General features: G+C 36.5%; 1 non-coding gene across 1 annotated transcript; it reads left to right on the top strand.

Moving 5' to 3' along the window:
* Positions 1-794: 794 nt before the first annotated feature.
* On the top strand, positions 795-901 carry LOC116551416. The gene has a single exon (XR_004268914.1). It is a non-coding gene; the product is annotated as a U6 spliceosomal RNA (small nuclear RNA).
* The last annotated feature ends 5,442 nt before the right edge of the window (positions 902-6,343 follow it).

Genomic DNA, 6,343 nt, shown 5'->3' with positions numbered 1-6,343 from the left:
CAACCCCAAATATTGCCGACACAGAATAGAAGTTATTAAGCCAAGCTTGTTTTTCCTGCTTTTGTCTCGAGGTGTTGTGAACAGTAGCACCCCAAAATAGGCTTTGAAAGTTATATGGATAAAAAAGATGTGCACATTATGCCTCTGGTATTATCATTGTCCTTTCTTAGTCAGAAATTAATGGGTGTATGTTCAGTTTTACTAATTTGCAAAAACTAAACTTTCTCACTTCATTTTCCATTTTAGATTTTTATAATGATAAAGTCAAGGAGACTAACTGGTCTCTGTCTTTCATATAAGTTACGTAGGTTTTTGTGAGATTTAGGCTGATAAAAGAAACATGCTTAAAAATTGGTTGGTGGCATTTCAATGTGGAATTTAAGAATCCTTTTCTATTAAGTATGGAACTGACATACAATAACACATGGGTAATTCTTTATAAATCTTGTCGAGTATTCTATATTAGACAAAGACAAAGAGCAATTAGAATTAGGTTTCTCAGATCTCATTGTATAATTAGTAAAAATGTCTAAATTTGGACACATTGCTAAGATATCTAATACCGTGAGAAATTTATCTCTGCAGAAGTTTTCTGAAAACTTAAAAGTTCTCTACAGAAAGAGAAATCCTACTTCCTGTCATGCTTTTCTCAAAACAAAATTTATTCCATTTTAAATAGCACATATTTTGTTGAAAACCATAGTTTCTAATGATTTTGAATTGTTCTGAATAGCTTTTAAAAACACATTTATTAACATTGGTTTGTTCATATATGATATATGTAATATGGACATGTGCTCACTTCAGCAGCACATATACTAAAATTGGAATGATACAGAGAAAATTAGCATGGCCCCTGTACAAGGATAACACGCAAATTTGTGAACTGTCCCATATTTTTTAGTGTAAATTAGTTCAACCATTGTGGAAGACAGTGTGCCAATTGCTCAAGGATCTAGAAATAGTAATACCATTTCACCTAGCAATCCCATTACTAGGTATATACCCAAAGGATTATAAATTGTTCTGTTATAATGACACATGCACACATACGTTTATTGCTGCACTGTTTACAATAGCAGAGACTTGGAATCAACCCAAATACCTGTCAATCATAGACTGGATAAAGAAAATGTGGCAAATATACACCATGGAATACTATGCAGCCATAAGAAACGATAGTTTGTGTCCTTTGTAGGGACATGGATGAATCTGGAAACCGTCATTGTCAGCAAACTGGCACAAGAACAGAAAACCAAACACTGCATGTTGTCACTCATAAGTGGGTGTTGAACAATGAGATCACATAGACACAGGGAGGGGAATATCACACACTGGGGTCTGGTGGGGGGGGGTGGGGCTGGGGAAGGATAGCAGAGGTTGGGGAGAATGGGAGGGATAACATTAGGAGAAATACCTAATGTAGGTGATGGGGGGATGGAGGCAGCAAACCACCATGGCATGTGTATACCTATGTTAGAATCCTGCAAGATCTGCACATGTACCCCAGAACTTAAAGTGTAATAAAAAAAAAAAAAGGATGTGTATTTTCACAGATGTCTCATTGAAAACATATAGGCATAACACTGATTTATTGTGTTCCTCTTAAAATTTAAACACTCTATTTGCTTTTTTCTTTTTTAAAAATTTATTATACTTTAAGTTCTGGCGTACATGTGCAGATTGTGCAGGTTTGTTATAAAGTTACACACGTGCCATGGTGGTTGATTGCTGCATCCATCACCCTGTCATCTACATTAGGTATTTCTCCTAATGCTATTCCTTCTCAATCCCCCCACCCTTGCTATTCCTCCCCTAGCCTCCCCACCCCCAGGTCCCTGTGTGTGATGTTCCCCTCCCTGTGTCCATGTGTTCTCATTGTTCAACACCCACTTATGAGTGAGAACATGCAGCGTTTGGTTTTCTGTTCTTGTTTCAGTTTGCTGAGAATGATAGTTTCCGGCTTCATCCATGTCCCTGCAAAGAACATGAACTCATCATTTTTTATGGTTGCATAGTATTCCATGATGTATATGGGCCACATTTTCTTTATCCAGCCTATGATTGTTGGGCATTTGGGTGGGTTCCAAATCTTTGCTATTTGGCATCTGGAAACAAATAAGAAGTGAACTCTCACTCTTTAAAAATAACTCATTTATATTTGTGTCAACAGAATTAATTTTGGGGTATAAAATGTGAGGAAATTTACTGAGTGATGTTATAGTAATTATTTCACAATTCTAAGTAAGCTTCAGATGAATGAACTTGGTGCATTTGAAGGAGGCTCATTTTTTGTTTCTTTTCTTTTTTGAGACAAGGTCTCATTCTGTCACCGAGGTTGAAGTGCAGTGGCAGCATCTCCGGCCATTGCAACCTCTGCCTCTCAGGCTCAAGCCATCCTCCCACCTCAGCCTCCCCAGTAGCTAGGATTACAGGCACATATTACCATACCCGCCTAATTGGTGTATTTTTTGTAGAGACAGGGTTTCACCATATTTCCCAGGCTAGCCTTGAACTCCTGGCCTCAAGCAACCTACCTGCCTTGACCTCCCAAAGTGTTGAGATTACAGGCACGAGCCACCACACCCAGCCAGGGGGCTCACTTCTAAACACGTAAATGTATTTTAATCTTTAATGTTTATAAATGATGTTTGTATTCCTTAAAGTTTTCTGAAGATTTCAAACCTATCAATATAGGTTTATATTAACTTATCCATATAAGTCTCCTTTAATGAAAGTGTAGGAGACAAAATGAGAAAAAAATTTGCTATAATCTCCTTAAATTTATATGAAAACTTTGGTAAATTTTTAATACATTTACATTAATGTAATTGAAGATGTGCCCAGTGTATCATGGGTAACCAGTTTCACAAGATAGGAGTAAAACGTGACCATGTACAACTCTAAAAAATATTGAAAAGCAGCTTTTTCATAGTCTGTTTGATCGGTACATTCCTTATTTTTCCCTATATTAATATATTCATGCATTTCTTCTATAATACATCCTGCAGTACTGACCTCTTTAGTCCTTATTTGTGAGTAAATTTTGATTTCCATTTTGGTTGTTATCATGGCCTCTATGAAGCAATGATTTCTAATCTTGGATTCTGCACAAGTAATAGACAATCTTAACAAACTAGTTACTTTATTAAAGATAGAAATTATAACAATATATCAATTATTTAAGAAATTAAAAATTTTTAGAATGTATCAAAATGATATATTCTAACTTATTTTTTTCTCAGTGTTTCACTAAAATGTAGTACATTCTGCTTCAAAGTTACATTTTGAGAAAAATCATGCATAATCATTGAGATGTTAATGCAGTTATATACTCTAAGTGTACAAAGTGTCATATTTGTCACATAATTAGGTTTTTCAAGTTATTTCTAGCTTTTTCTTCATGATCCCTTACATATTTTTAATTTAAAAAACCTATTGAGCATAAAATAAATGTGATTCAGAATATTATATTTAATACTTGTTTATAATACCTGTGAGATAAAACGTTGAACATTGATGGACAATGTAAGCAATCAGTTTTTCTTTCCAAGACAAGCATTGGCTGATGACACTAGAACCTCCTGTAATTAGCCCTGACATGACTCACCTGTTATTTAGTTTATAGCATGTAGTATTGTAGCTCCAAACAATCTGTCACAATTAAACTTTAAACATTAATATATAAAATTATCAGAAATAATGGAGTGTACATATAAAACTCTAAGGTCATGATTATTCCTATGGAAATGGCAATCTTTATTTTCAACAGCTACTTTGACAGAGTTGTTTTGTGTGTGTTTATTGAGTAAATAGATAACACTACAGACATCATCCTTAACATAGAAAATAACCTTGCTCGTGATTATTAGCTATTTTGGAATCTACAGATTGTTTCACATTTTTGAGGGCATTTCTGTAACACTGAATGTTTTCCCTGCTTAATTTAATAAAAGAAACCCACTGAAATGTATCCATCAGCTGTGCATGACATTACTTGTTTCATTGTTTAAGGTTTTTGGTTTTTTTTTTTTTTAATTGTGCTTTAGGTTCTGGGGTATATGTGTAGATCATGCAGGATTGTTGCATAGGTACGTACATGGCCATGTGGTTTGCTACATCCATCCTCCCGTCACCTGTATCTGGCATTTCTCCCCATGTTATCTCTCCCCAACCTCCTCACTCCCCTGCTGTCCCCCCTTAAGCCCTCCCACCAGCAGACCCCAGTGTGTGATGCTCCCCTACTTGTGCCCATGTGTTCTAATTGTTCAACACCAGCCTACGAGTGAGAACATGCTGTGTTTGGTTTTCTGTTCTTCTGTCAGTTTGCCGAGAATGATCATTTCCAGATACATCCATGTCCCTACAAAGGACATGAACTCATCATTTTTTATGGCAGCATAGTAATCCATAGTGTATATGTGCCACATTTTCCGTGTTCAGTCTATCATGGATGGGCATTTGGGTTGATTCCAGGTCTTTGCTATTGTAAACAGTGCCTCAGTGAACGTACATGTGCATGTGTCCTTATAATAGAATGATTTATAATCCTTTCAGTATATACCCAGTAATAGGATTGCTGGGTCAAATGGAATTTCTATTTCTAGATCCTTGAGGTATCACCACACTGTCTTCCACTATGGCTGAGCTAATTTACACTCCCACCAACAGTGTAAAATATTCCTATTTCTCCACATCCTCTCCAGCATTGTTGTCTCCAGATTTTTTTAATGATCTCCATTCTAACTGGTGTGAGATAGTATCTCAATGTGGTTTGGATTTGCATTTCTCTAATGACCAGTGTTGATGAGCATTTTGTCATATGTTTGTTGTCCTCATATATGTCTTCTTTTAAAAAGCATCTGTTCATATCCTTCGACCACTTTTGAATGGGTTTGTTTTTTTCCTGTAAATTTGTTTTAGTTCTTTGCAGATTCTGGATATTAGCCCTTTGTCAGATGGGTAGATTGCAAAATTTTTTTCCCATTCTGTTGGTTGCTGGTTCACTCTAATGATTGTTTCTTGTGCTGTGCAGAAGCTCTGAAGTTTAATTATATCCCATTTGTCTATTTTGGCTTTTGTTGCCAATGCTTTTGGTGTTTTAGTCATGAACTCCTTGTCAATCCCTATGCCCTGAATGGTTTTGCCTAGGTTTTCTTCTAGGGCTTTTATAGTATTAGGTCTTATGTTTAAGTCTTTAACCCATCTGAAGTTAATTTTAGTGAAAGGTGTCAGGAAGGGGTCCAATTTGTGCTTTCTGCACATGGCTAGTCAGTTCTCCCAACACCATTTATTGAACAGGGAATCCTTTCCCCATTGCTTGTTTTTGTCAGGTTTGTCAAAGATCTGATGTTGTAGATGTGTGGCGTTGCCTCCGAGGCCTCTGTTCTGTTCCATTAGTCTATATCTCTGTTTTGGTACCAGTACCATGCTGTTTTGATTACTGTAACCTTGTAGTATAGTCTGAAGTCCCATAGCATGATGCCTCCGGCTTTGTTCTTTTCGTTTAGGATTGTCTTGACTATGCAGGCTCTCTTTTGGTTCCATATGAATTTTAAGGTGTTTTTTCCAGTTCTGTGAAAAAGTTCATTAGTAGCTTGATGGGGATTGCATTGAATCTATAAATTACTTTGGGCAGTATGGCCATTTTCACCATATGTATTCTTCCTAACCATGAGCATGGAATGTTTTTCCATCTGCTTGTGTCCACTTTTATTTCCTTGAGCAGTGGTTTGTAGTTCTCCTTGAAGAGGTCCTTTACATCCTTTGTTACTTGTATTCCTAGGTATTTTATTCTCGTTGTAGCAATTGTGAATGGGAGTTCCCTCGTGATTTGGTTCTCTGTTAGTCTGTTATTGGTGTATAGAAATGCTTGTGATTTTTGCACATTGATTTTGTATCCTGAGACTTTGCTGAAATTGTTTAAGCCTAGTTTTGTAGTTTGATTAAGTCTGCTCAACTAGCAGACAGAAGTTATCTTTGAAATTGGAGCCTGACTATCCCCTGCAGGTATGCACTTCTATTCAAATATGCCATGATGTGGGAATAATGAATGGAATAAATATCTACAGCCCTGCTCGTTGAGAAGTTGGCATACCAGGATAAACCCAACTATCTCCATTGACCTCGACTTTCTCTGTCTTCTCTAAATTTCTTTGGTTCCCTGTCCTTCATTGCCATTAGTGAGATGAGTAATGAAGACTGTCCTTCTTGGTGATTGCCTAGTTATGTTAGACCAATTTCTGGTGGTGTAGTTTTAAAGACCTGGACTTTTTTAGGGAGATAGCTGCCACAGGCTATTTTTTCAGGACAGGTGTGTACATAGAGTAGACTTCTGGTTTAT

This window comes from Sapajus apella, unplaced genomic scaffold (genome assembly GCF_009761245.1).
Source record: "Sapajus apella isolate SASKATOON/1434 unplaced genomic scaffold, GSC_monkey_1.0 scaffold9, whole genome shotgun sequence".
Lineage (NCBI taxonomy): Eukaryota > Metazoa > Chordata > Mammalia > Primates > Cebidae > Sapajus > Sapajus apella.
The sequence above is the reverse complement of the archived record's forward strand: the minus strand, read 5'-3'. Positions and strand labels throughout refer to the sequence as shown.